The following is a 13,813-nucleotide window of genomic DNA, read 5'->3' as shown; positions in this document are numbered from 1 at the left end:
AGTGATCCCTCTTCCTCAAGAAAAAGGACCTTTGTCGCTCAAAGGCACTCTCAAAGATGTTGAAAGAAAATTGCTCCAAGAGGAACATTTCGTGAAAGTGAGAATCCAAACAGGTATCAAGGGTACCTTGCTGCTATGAGTACTATTGTTCAATTTGAGCCTTGTATGTTTGAAAAATCTGTGAAACAACGAGTATGGAAGGATGCGATGAATGAGGAGTACAAATCCATCATGAAGAATGATGTATGGGATGTGGTTCCTAGACCCAAGGACAAGTCTGTGGTCACTTCTAAATGGCTTTACAAAATCAAACATGGAGCTGATGGGAGTGTTGAAAAATACAAGGCCAGATTCGTTGCTCGAGGCTTCTCTCAAAAGGAAGGGGTGGACTATAATGAGATATTTGCACCAGTTGCCCGATATACCACTATCTGTTTGATTATAGCTCTTACTGCCTCTCAAGGATGGAGCCTACACCAAATGGATGTTAAGACTGCACCAAATGGATGTTAAGACTGCCTTTTTCCATGGCTCGCTTAAGGAGAAAGTCTACTACAGATTAAAGATTTCCCTTTATGGGTTGAAGCAAGCCCCTAGGGCTTGGTATGAGAGGATTGATAGCTATATTATGAAGCTGGGATTTACAAGGAGCAAAGCTGACCCTAACCTATATTTCAAGGTTGAAAATGACACGCCTCTCATTCTGGTCCTTTATGTGGATGATCACTTTCTAACAGGTGCAAACCCTCTCATTTATCAATGCAAGAGGGAGTTGGTTTCTGAATTTGAGATGAAGGACCTAGGACTGATGCATTACCTCCTAGGCTTGGAGGTTTGGCAAAAGGTAGGTGAGATTTTCCTATCTTAAGGAAAATACATTGTGAAGTTACTCGAGAGATGTGGGATGGTGGATTGCAAGTCTATGTCTGTTCCGATGGAACTCAACTGCAAGACGCTGTGTGGAAGTGTTGTTGGGCCCGAATTTGCAAATCCTTCTGAATATAGAAAACTTGTGGGGGCCTTGATGTTCTTGGTAAACTCCCGTCTTGGCTTATGCTTCGATGTGAATACGTTGAGTCAATATATGGTTGAGCTTCATCATGTTCATTTTATTGCTGCTAAGAATTTCTTGAGATATCTCCGAGGCACAATCTATTATGGACTGAGATACACTGCCTGGAATTTGAGGCTGCATGGATATACAGATGCTGACTGGACTGGCAATGTGGTGGATCGTAAGCGCACATCTAGATGTTGCTTCTCATTAGGATTTGCTTCAATTTCTTGGATGAGCAGGAAGCAGAATTCGGTTGCACTAAGCACCACCGAGGCCAAATACATTGCAGCTAGTATGGCCTTGTGGAGCTATTTGTTTGAGGAAGCTCTTCAGTGAGCTATTTGAGCATGTGTTGGATACCACCGTGATCTTCTGCGACAACCAAAGTGGGAATCGCCTTTCAGAGAATACCGTATTCCACAACCGCTCTAAGCACATTGATATCAGGTACCACTTTATTCGTGATATGGTACGATGGGGAGCAATAAGGCTCCAACACATCAGGACTGATGAGCAGGTCATAGATATCCTCATGAAGCCTTTGGGGAAGGTCAAATTCTTTACCTTTTGAGAGAGACTTGGAGTCGTGGGAAAGCCCTCCCATGAGTGTCCTGCTTGAGTTGGACATTGAGCTCTGGAAGCTCCTAGGGGCTTGGTGTACTTCTTGGAGCTATGAGCGACCACAAGGTGAGTGGTTCACATTCCCCTATGTGGTGCGTTGTGTACAGAGTGAGTGGTTCACCTTCCCCTATGATACCCCATGGTGACATGTGTGTAGGGTGAGTGGTTCACCTTCCCCTATGATTGACATATGCATATGATGAGTGGTTCACCTTCTCCAATGGCATATAAGCAGGATGAGTGGTTCACCTTCTCCTGTTGATGCCCCAACATACATCCTACCCATGTAGTTTGGGACTCATGGGAAGTATCTCTCATCTGGCAATGAGTTGGGAAATGTGGATAGCGACCATTGCACTACCGATGGATGCATCGTGTACTGTCGTACTCCCTATGTCTAGGATTGATTTGGGATCATTTGAGGTTCTACCTCTGAACTGACTTTTGTTAGTGGAGAGTGGTAAGGTCTTGTGACTCACTCTCGATTGATTCTTCTTCATTATTACTTCACGGTTCAACAGAGCATAGATGAGATGACATAGATGATACATGAAGACAGATGGATTGGCAGTGGATTCTCCCTAGTTGAGAAGGAGTGTTAAAATTGGAAACTAGGGCTAAATTCGACCTTGGGACAACTCATTTGATTTATATGATGATTGCATTAGATTCCTCTTTTCGAGAGGACCAAGATTGATATAAAGATCATCTCATTCGGACAAGTAGAAGTATGATTTTGAATTTTTGCCCACCTTCATTTCAAAGCCTTACCTCGGGTAAAGAAGATGGTCACAGGTATGCCCGATTTCAACATGAACCATGGAGGTGTTTGTCAGGGTTGTGAAGCTGGGAAACTTACAAGGGGACCATTCCCTTCAAGTGAAAGTCAAACTTATGATATTCTTCAATTGGTCCATGCTGACCTATCTGGTATGTTGGCCATAACATCATTAGGAGGATTCTTATATTATGCTATCTTTGTGGGTGACTTCTCTCGCAAAACATGGATCTATTTCTTGAAGAAGAAGGATGAAGTGTTCAAATGGTTTCGTTCTTTCAAAGTCTTGGTGGAGAATCAAACAGGGAAGAAGATCAAAATATTGAGGACCGATAATGGAACCGAATATGAATCAAATGAATTCATTGACTTTTGCAGAGAGTCTGGCATTAAGAGGGAGACAACCGTTGTATACACTCCTGAGCAAAATGGAGTTGCTAAAAGAAAGAATCGAACAATCTTGGAAACCACTCATGCCATTCTTCATGATCTAGGTATATTGAAGTTCTTATGGGGAGAAGCTACAAATACCGCCGTATATGTTCAAAATAGGTGTCCACATCAAGTATTGGATTTCAAGACACTCGAAGAAGTTTTCAATAGTAAGAAACTTGATGTTTCTCATTTTAGAATATTTGGTTGTCCCGTATATTTTCATGTGCCCAAAGAAAAGAGAAACAAGTTGGGAGCATGTAGGAAGAAAGGAACTTTTGTGGGCTACAGTGAAAACTCGAAGGCATATAGAATATGTGTACCCGGTCAATGAGATGTGGAAGTAAGCCATGATGTTACATTCGATGAAGACAATGCTCTTGGGAAAGCCAGAGATCTCCCCATTCCAGGAAAAGAGAACGATGATGCTACAGGAAAGAATATGCCCGATGTTGAAGGCCCGATGGATCCCAATGATCCACCTCCTAGTGATCCCTCTTCCTCAAGAAAAAGGACCTTTGTCGCTCAAAGACACTCTCAAAGATGTTGAAAGCATATTGCTCCAAGAGGAACATTTCGTGAAAGTGAGAATCCAAACAGGTATCAAGGGTACCTTGCTGCTATGAGTACTATTGTTCAATCTGAGCCTTGTATGTTTGAAAAATCTGTGAAACAACGAGTATGGAAGGATGCGATGAATGAGGAGTACAAATCCATCATGAAGAATGATGTATGGGATGTGGTTCCTAGACCCAAGGACAAGTCTGTGGTCACTTCTAAATGGCTTTACAAATTCAAACATGGAGCTGATGGGAGTGCTGAAAAATACAAGGCCAGATTCGTTGCTCGAGGCTTCTCTCAAAAGGAAGGGGTGGACTATAATGAGATATTTGCACCAGTTGCCCAATATACCACTATCTGTTCGATTATAACTCTTACTGCCTCTCAAGGATGGAGCCTACACCAAATGGATGTTAAGACTGCTTTTTTGCATGGCTCGCTTAAGGAGGAAGTCTACTACAGATTAAAGATTTCCCTCTATGGGTTGAAGCAAGCCCTTAGGGCTTGGTATGAGAGGATTGATAGCTATCTTATGAAGCTGGGATTTACAAGGAGCAAAGCTGACCCTAACCTATATTTCAAGGTTGAAAATGACACACCTCTCATTCTGGTCCTTTATGTGGATGATCTCTTTCTAACAGGTGCAAACCCTCTCATTTATCAATGCAAGAGGGACTTGGCTTTCGAATTTGAGATGAAGGACCTAGGACTGATGCATTACCTCCTAGGCTTGGAGGTCTTGCAAAAGGTAGGTGAGATTTTCCTATCTCAAGGAAAATACATTGTGAAGCTACTCGAGAGATGTGGGATGGTGGATTGCAAGTCTATGTCTGTTCCGATGGAACTCAACTTCAAGAAGTTGTGTGGAAGTGCTGTTGGGCCCGAATTGGCAAATCTTTCTGAATATAGAAAACTTGTGGGGGCCCTGATGTTCTTGGTAAACTCCCGTCTTGACTTATGCTTCGCTGTGAATACGTTGAGTCAATATATGGTTGAGTTTCATCACGTTCATTTTATTGCTGCTAGGAATTTCTTGAGATATCTCCGAGGCACAATCTATTATGGATTGAGATACACTGCCTGGAATTTGAGGCTGCATAGATATACAGATGCTCATTGGGCTGGCAATGTGGTGGATCGTAAGCGCACATCTAGATGTTGCTTCTCATTAGGATTTGCTTCAGTTTCTTGGATGAGAAGGAAGCAGAAATCGGTTGCACTAAGCACCACCAAGGCCAAATACATTGCAGCTAGTATGGCCTTGTGAAGTTGTTTGTTTGAGGAAGCTCTTCAGTGAGCTATTTGAGCATGTGTTAGATACCACCATGATATTCTGCAACAACCAAAGTGGGAATCGCCTTTCAGTGAATACCGTATTCCACAACCGCTCTAAGCACATTGATATCAGGTACCACTTTATTCGTGATATGGTACAGTGGGGAGCAATAAGGCTCCAACACATCAGGACTGATGAGCAGGTCATAGATATCCTCATGAAGCCTTTGGGAAGGTCAAATTCGTACCCTTTTGAGAGAGACTTGGAGTCGTGGAAAAACCCTCCCATGAGTGTCCTGCTTGAGTTGGACATTGAGCTCTGGAAGCTCCTATGGGCTTGGGGTACTTCTTGGATCTATGAGCGACCACAAGGTGAGTGGTTCACATTCCCCTATGTGGTGCGTTGTGTACAGGGTGAGTGGTTCACCTTCCCCTATGATACCCCATGGTGACATGTGTGTAGGGTGAGTGTTTCACCTTCCCCTATGATTGACATATGCATATGATGAGTGGTTCACCTTCTCCTATGGCATATAAGCAGGATGAGTGGTTCACCTTCTCCTGTTGATGCCCCAACATACATCCTACCCATGTAGTTCGGGACTCATGGGAAGTATTTCTCATCTGGCCAATGAGTTGGGAAATGTGGATAGCGACCATTGCACTACCGATGGATGCATCGTGTACTGTCGTACTCCCTATGTCTAGGATGCATGGTGTTCAACAACTTGATTTGGGATCATTTGAGGTTCTACCTCTGGACTGACTTTTGTTAGTGGAGAGTGGTAAGGTCTTGTGACTCAATCTCGATTGATTCTTCTTCATTATTACTTCACGGTTCAACAGAGCAGAGATGAGATGACATAGATGATACATGAAGACAGATGGATTGGCAGTGGAATTCTCCCTAGTTGAGAAGGAGTGTTAAAATTGGAAACTAGGGCTAAATTCGACCTTGGGACAACTCATTTGATTTATATGATGATTGCATTAGATTCCTCTTTTCGAGAGGACCAAGATTGATATAAAGATCATCTCATTCGGACAAATAGAAGTATGATTTTGAATTTATGCCCAGTGATGTACAAATTGTTCAGGTCGGCCTCATCATCATGTAGGCTCATAGAGCCCAATAGACATGACACTTCACCCTCTTCAACTTGTATAAATACAAGTGTCCCTCCTCCTCATTTGGCACATGCATCACTTGCTCATTCTCTCTCCTTCTCTTATTGGTTCGTACAACATTGGGCAGCTTCTCTTTCACATGTGTGGCAAGGACGAGTTTTTTCTGGGCTGAATTGCAGAACCAAAATTTCAGAATTTCAGACAGTTTGACCAGCTTTGACTAGTTTTGACTGTGGTTTTTGGAGGAACATTTCTGTTTGTCCAGGCCGCATTGACTGGCACATAAATCGAGATTTCCTGGTCTGTTTGACCTGTGTTGACCACTGCTTTTGTGACGGTTTTTGGCTGACTTTGACTGCTGCTGGAGGCCGAGTTTAACTACCTTTGACCGAGCTTCAAAGGAGGAGTTTGATTGCTGTTTTGAGTCTTGACCAGTGTTGACTTTCTGGTTAGTGCTGAAGTTTGACTGTAGTTGACTGCAGAAATTTACAAGGCTGTTTTGATTTTGAATTTAGCAAGTCAATTTGACTTTTGTACTCTCTCTGTGCTGAACTTTTGATATAATAATAAGAAGAATTGATCAAAGGGTTTTTCCCACATTGGGGTTTTTCCCTGGCATGTGCCAAATCTGGTGTCCTCTTGTCTTGGATTTTCTTCTGCATTTTGTTTCATGTTCTATCTGCTTTTATTGTCAATGTGATTATTGTGATTGCTATTGGAAATTGTTATTGGGCTACTAAGGAACATTGAAGTAAATTGTGCTAAGCATAGAACATACCATTGTTAACTAAAATTAACACGTTCAAATCCTCTTATCTTGAGTTTCCCTGGCTTTGTTCCCTTAGGGGATATGGGAGATGACTTTATTTCATTATCCTCAGAATGTTCATCTTTCATAGCGCTCCAAATCTAACATGGTGTGAAACATGGAGACTTTCATGTATAATAAAAAAGATGCTCTTCAGAACATTAGCGCAAACAGTATTTTTTTATGGTTGTTCTGTTTAGGCTCTGGGCCTCTCCAAAAAATCTTGGAAGAAAGTTGAAAAAGTTCAGAAACTATTCCTTATAGAGTATCTGGGAGTTAAAAATATAAACCCCTTACTCTGATGTTAGCAGAAAAAAGTGTGTTACTTTTAGAAGGAGAAGCATTATGTCAATTTATGATATATATTATCAAAATACAGCATATGGATATGAATGCATTACTGAGGCAATCTAAGATTGCATCTCAAGATAAGGTAGCATTCAGTGATTACCATGTGAACGGATGAAAAACCCTTCAGATCTTTGGTTAGTAATCCAATGTTTAGTTTCCCAAGTCACTCAGGGGCCATTGACCTGATGGATTCTGTGCTTCTACCACTTATCTTGAATAACGTGGCACCCTTGCAGAAATTCAGATGGCCTAATCTCCTCGTGCAGCCTATTGAGATTTTTCATGATTTCAAACAGCTGCATGTGAAATCTTCCACTTCAAAAATCATGAAAGCATGAAAACAAGCTGCACTAACCAAAAGGAAATGAGTTAAATCTTCAAGCTATTTTTGATCAATATAAAACAGAAACTAGATAAAAGAAAGCAAACTGAAATTGAAAGCAATAGAATCAAAATTCTACAACAAATTGTTCAAGCAAAACATCAAAAGTAAAATTATAAGCAATGGAAATTAACAATAACGAGAGCAAAACTAGGTTTGAGCAGAAACAGAGTCTTGAGAGGCAACCGTCCAATTTTGATAAGCAGAAAATAAGCTGCAAGCAAACAAAATTACTTTTGGAAAAATGAAGTGAAGCTTGCTCTCTATTGCAGGGTATTCACAAGCAAACATGCATCATATGAAAACCATTGCTCATTCAGTTCCTGGAGAAAGGCTCATCTATATAGAAGGCCAGTAGGTAAACATCTTGTTGAAAACAGTTACATCACTTGGATGAATCAGGACCACTTTCATGGCTGATTGCTCAATTTCTGATCACTGATCCTCATTACCTTGGTTCCTTAGATGGGGTTACTTGGTTCCTCAGTCGTGCACACGATGTTATGTTTTACAGTGTGGAAAAAGTCTGGAAAAAATCCCAATTTAATCCTAAAAACGCGATTTTTTGAACTAAATGATTTAATCCCCCGACTTTTTGGCGACTTTTTCACAAAGGAAAAAATCCCGATTTTTTCCTTATACTCCCGATTTAATCGGGATTCGACCCAAAAAGTCTGCCTCCCTTCCCAGGCCGCAGATAAATAGGCCGCAAAGGTGAAAAAACTGTAAATTGAATCTTCCATCCATGCATTTTCAAGTTATTGCATTGTATTGTTTGTCATACTTCTTGCGAGCATAGCAGTCTCATTTGTAATCTGTTAGTTTTGAGGTTAAGATATATTTTTGTTTTCCAAGGAAAAACAAATCTTTATACTTCATATTTCTAGTTAGAAAGCAAAGTATACATTGGCTAAGCCTCCAGGCTTTCAGTGATCCAGACTCTAACAGCCACTGCCCCTTCAAAAGATTACAAAAGTACCAAAAGGACAGGCATACAACAGTCTTCCGTACAAAGAACCCCACACCATCAAAAACATTGTTACAGTTGTTGAATGCTTCCAGAAGAAACAACAAAGAGGAGGTCATGAAGATCAAATAGCAACAACCTGTCCAAAAAAACAAAACCAGTGCCTCAAAAAAGAACCCATTTTTCAGACAGGAACAAAGTACCTGTGAAATCTTGTGACAACAAAGATCCTTCCTACAATGAGAGCACGTTTTGAAAGGGAATCTTCTTTAGTGGTGAACTCCCTGTAAATGTGGGCAAAGGTTATGTATCAGAAGTGGATTTTACCTCCAAGAGTTTTTGAATAATAGATGCCAAGGCTAGGTTAGTAATCTGGCATCTACTGTTTTCTCAGAAATAAGCAGCTTGGAGTCACCAAGCGTTAATTTTCACATCTACTGTGATACTCACTGTTAATTTTCATTGGACCTACCACCTGACACCTTATTACCCAAGCAGATTACAATCTACTGAATAAATGCATGACTTATTTCTTAATACAATTAGCGAAAACAAAAATTAAAAGGGGAAGAGGATCTCAGTGACTGATTACTTGATGACTTTTAGATGACTCATGATATACATTTATTATATTTTTTGTTGAGATTTTGACTCTTGAGAGTTGAGACTCAGACAGGACCCAAAATTCAGGAGTTGATTCACTATTTTGATATGTGATGTAGCATTAGACTTCATATACATATTATATATTAGCTTTCTTTACATGTTTATGTGGAAATGCATTTATTTGATGTTGTGGATACTCTAGATGTTAAAAAAAATAAAATAAAAATGAATAATTTTGTGTTTTTTTAATTTTGCCGACTTTTTGCCGACTTTTTCAAAAAACTCCCGACTTTGACGAGTTTTTCAACTTTTGGACCCTTGCCGAATTAATCCCGACTTCGACTTTTTCCACATTGATGTTTTATGATCAGCGAATTTACTTTTGAATTTCCCCTTTGAATCGTGCTTATGTTTACATCAAATCACAAGTGTTTGCGAATTCTTCTGATTTATTACTACAGTGCAACTGTTGGTTTCTTTTCCCATTTTTTGTCATCACTGAAACTTACTCTAGAAAATGTTGCTTTGACTCTGATATGGATAAGAATAACAGCGGTGGCAAGAATCCATTGCATTTATTGCTGCATTGTTTTCCAGTAGTATAGTTCAACATTGGTTCCTGGCTACCCTTCTTTTTAGCCTCCCATCTCATGTGCAAGTACAGACTCAAATTGTTAAAGAAGGCATTCAATTCGTGAATTCTTGTGGGTTACTGTGATTTTGATTCCTGAAAAATCAGATTCTTCGAAAGCAATGGTCCAACACTTGCATAGTTTACTAGAGTAGTAAATAACATAGCAAGAATGGTCATAACGTAGATGAGCACCACTGTGAGAGAGCTAGAAATCGAATTGAAAATCCTTGCTGACTAAATGACACTTTGACTTTTGATCATCAATACGCCAGCTTTAATGTGATGTTTCATTGTTAGCAGCAAAGTGTTTGTATTTGTATAATCTTCTAAACCAGCAGTATTTCTAAAGATATTTCGAGACAGGTCACAAAGGATTGAAATTCCTTGCTGCATTATTGAAGATCTACTCTAGAGATAATTGACGGTTGTTTTGATTGCCAGGAAAAGAATACGTGTCCCTAAAATCTCCAGAATATCCTATCAACAGAACAACAGACACTCAATGCGAAAGCCTAATTGCACACTCGCATGACTGGTAAAAGGGTGTGGAGGTAGGGTTCCTCAGTAGATTTTTTTCAAGATCCCAATTTACTTCAAACAGGCAAGTGGTTTTTTTAGTACGGCATTCTATATATCAACACATCCAAATAACTTAATTTAGTGAAAACGCATACCTGTTTCAAAAGTTAATAGCCTAACTTTTCACTCGCTATTCTTGATTATGGGAAGCAAGAAAATAGCCATGTTGGGGAAGGTTCCTTTTTCCAACAGCTCCTCCAAAATTTCCTCCCATAAGACTCCATACAATAGGTCATAAATAAACCAGTGATCAAGACAGGCGTTCAGGAATGTTTTAGAATCATAAGGGACAGGTACTTAGCTGGACATCAAAGACTAGCAAGTTGGCAAGGCTATGCTGAAATGAAAGCAAAAGGTAGATGACAAACATGAAACCAAGATTAAAGGAATCTTATTCTTGGAAAAAGATAAAAATTTCTTATTCTAAGCAAGCGAAATGTTGAACGCGTAAACCTATTCTATAGACAGAAAATAATACCTATTTCTGTGTCATATGTTGAACATGAACAACGTATGTCATATGATATTGGTAGTGTAACCATCCATACTGATGGTTCAGCCCTGAACATGGTTCTCGTGTCGAGTGGACAAAAAAGTACTCTGCAAAATGGTATAAAACAAGGTACAATCCAGAAATAGCTCCCTTGTGATGAAAATTTCACGAAAATTTAAAACACAAAGGGCCCCGATAATGACCAGGAGTAATGTTTTTGGATTTTGGCACAGTAACCATTACTGTTTTTGTAATGTTCCCAATTTTATGAATGAAAAAAATTAAAAATCACTAAGGAGTTTTACCAATTTTTGGTAACATTAAATTAATAAAGGAAAATATTATTTTTGGTGAAATTATTATTTTAATGGAGGATGGTGGCAAAATAATATTTTATTGAGGGGAGACAAATCATTATCTTGATGGAGAATGACGACAATAATATTTTATTGGAGAATTGAGACATTATTATCTTATTTAAAATGGAGAATCTAGAAGCTAGAGGGAGATTCCATGAATAATTATAACAGGACGAATTCAATTGCAAATAATTTTATTCCTATCTATCTCTTGACATAGAAAATAGGTTAAGCAAGTTTCAAGAGTTTCATGCAAAAGTCAAAGCTAATTTCGGTGGACTTCGAGTGCCACCCTTTTTAGCTCCTTGGGAGGATTATTTTAGATCTTCCATTGTGCTTATTATAGAAGATCTAATTATCATTGTTTGCAGGAGGCTCCAACATTGGGGTGTAATTTGGTTGCAGGATCATTCGATCACCAGGGCCGAGCTTATTTGTCTCACCAAGTGAAGATCGAACTGCCCAATCTGGAGGAGGAATTTATATTTGCAAATCCAGAATTTATCTTGGGCCAAGAAGGGGTTGAGTTCATTAAAATTGCAGGAGGGCTGAGTTAATAATGACGAGGGCTGAACTGAATTGCTGATTTAATGATGAGCCGAAATTATCTACAAGGAGGGACGTGATGCAAAAAGGATTTAGGAGGCTGCATATTCTATCTTGATGCCAAGGAAGAACACATTTAAATTCTGACAAGAAGAGGATCGAGCTCATTCAAGAGGGAAGAGGCCAAGTCATCTTGCACCAATACTTAAGATTCGACATGCCAAAAGACACATTTTAGAGGAGGATTGATTGCCTTGATTATCTGATCCTTCATTCTAGACTTAGAGACTCTTGGGCCGAACTGTCATTCATCATTCTGCTTCCAATTCTAAGTGCTATTTTCGTCATACAAGAAGGGACATATTAGTTTAAGGTGAGGAGGATGAATTATGAAGTTTCCAGGCATTGTTTTTTAGAGGGCTGAGCAATATATTGCATAAGGGTTTATGGTACCAAGTGCTGGCAAAAAGGGGACAAAATTCTAAATTAGGGAGTCATTGATACGCTCATGTACCAGATCTAGAAATTTCCTTGAGACCACATTCTTTGCATGCCTGTAGCAGCCTATTCAGGGGAGGCCGAGTTGGATTTAGAAGTACAACCAAATCAGTCAACTTAAGTTCTGTTCAGTCGGTGCAATTTCTAGGTGTATACTTGACAGTGGCATTGTGAATTTGACATTTTGCTCTCAATTAAATATATGATTTGCTTCATAATTTATGAATGTTATCTCTCAAGTTTGATACACATCTTGGGTTGTCCATGGAAGCAAATTTTTAGAATTGCTTACAAACTGTTGTTCAGGATTGGATCATTATATTGTTTCTCATCTATCTCTATGCTTTCAGAATTGAAAAAGTGGAGGAATAAACTCACAGGACTGTTTTTACCGGCAAAACCCAGTGTGGTAAAATAAGTCCTAAAACCTTGTGAGAGCATTTTGAGGCATCAATCGACGTTTTTTGGAGGTAAAACTTTGGCGCTTTGGCGCAACACTTTTCCATGCTATTCTACACATAGATACCTTTCCAACGGTGCAAGAATCACATCAGGGAAAAGTTATGCCACTCAGAAGTTGACTTTCCTGTTTTCACCACCATAATTCGAGAGGGTGTCACGTCAACCCCCATTATTCATGGAAAAGGGGTTAGCCATGTGATTATGATGTAGAAGACTCTAGAATCTATATTGTAACTTTGGTCAAGAGTTGAGATAGTCAAACCTAACCACTAGTAGGCTATCATGTTGTGTTATAATTGAGCCACTAGGAGGAAAAGAGATTTCATTCTTTTGAGTGCATTTGTTCCATGACTGAGCAAAAAGAGCCAAGAGAGATAAGATGTAGAGCACATAGAGAGGATTTGTGCACTGTAGCAGCCCACGGGCCACAAGCCATACTTCATTGTACTTGCAGCCATATTTCCATTCAGAGAAATAGAGCGGAGGAACTTGACCTTCTAGCTAAGTTTTTCTCTCGAAAGGGTTTCCCAAAGCATATTTTGTGTCAAATGTGTGTGTGTTCCGTTCTCTATTTTTTTCATAATTTTTATTCACATGCATGTACTATTAACAATAGATCTACATATCCAAAAAATCTAATGAAAATGTAAGTGTAAAATATCAGATTTAAAATATATTTTTATTAGATTTGTTGTGACGTGCAATGGAATACCCACGACGATTTATGGATCATATTGGTATCAGAGCAATTTCTTTCGAGAATATTGCGAAGATCTAGATCCACTGAGCGAAAAGTCATAAAACCCTAATCATGGCCGACGAATCTGTGAATAACCCTCGTGATCCTGCAAAGGAGAGGTTTTCGTGGTTGGAACAACAAAACATTGATATAAATCATCCTAATGGTGGCCATGAGTAATAAGCTTGGGATATTTGTAGAATATGGGGGTTCAAATGTAGATGACAAATCAGAAGGGGGATCAAGAGATTGGAAAGAAACAGAGAACCAACTAAAGAAAGAATTTGGAAAAAATCAACCCAGTTTGAGTGTTGTGAATCAATCACAACCCTTGTTTATAATGGAAGCAAAGGTTGATATCAAGTTGTACCACGACGAGATCGACGCTTTGAAGTTAAATCATTAGTTGCAACAACTAGAAGTGTATTTCAATGTCCAACAAATTGAGGAAGAACAAAAGATTTCATTTGTGCGACTAAAATTAAAGGGCCATGCCCCAAGTTGGTGGGAGAGCCACACAGAGACCTTGAGGTTGGA

General features: G+C 39.4%; 1 long non-coding RNA gene across 1 annotated transcript; it reads right to left on the bottom strand.

The window, feature by feature from the left end:
* Positions 1–6,954: 6,954 nt before the first annotated feature.
* Positions 6,955–10,882, bottom strand: LOC149137985 (uncharacterized). Its single transcript, XR_016264992.1, has 3 exons — positions 10,658–10,882; positions 10,275–10,516; positions 6,955–7,356 (listed from the first exon to the last, which is right to left on the bottom strand). It is a non-coding gene; the product is annotated as an uncharacterized LOC149137985 (long non-coding RNA).
* Between the last annotated feature and the right edge of the window lie 2,931 nt (positions 10,883–13,813).

This window comes from Pinus tabuliformis, chromosome X, assembly GCF_031772625.1.
Source record: "Pinus tabuliformis cultivar Carrire ecotype Pingquan chromosome X, CPIR1, whole genome shotgun sequence".
Lineage (NCBI taxonomy): Eukaryota > Viridiplantae > Streptophyta > Pinopsida > Pinales > Pinaceae > Pinus > Pinus tabuliformis.
Note: the sequence above shows the minus strand (reverse complement) of the source record. Positions and strands in the feature narration are given on the sequence as shown.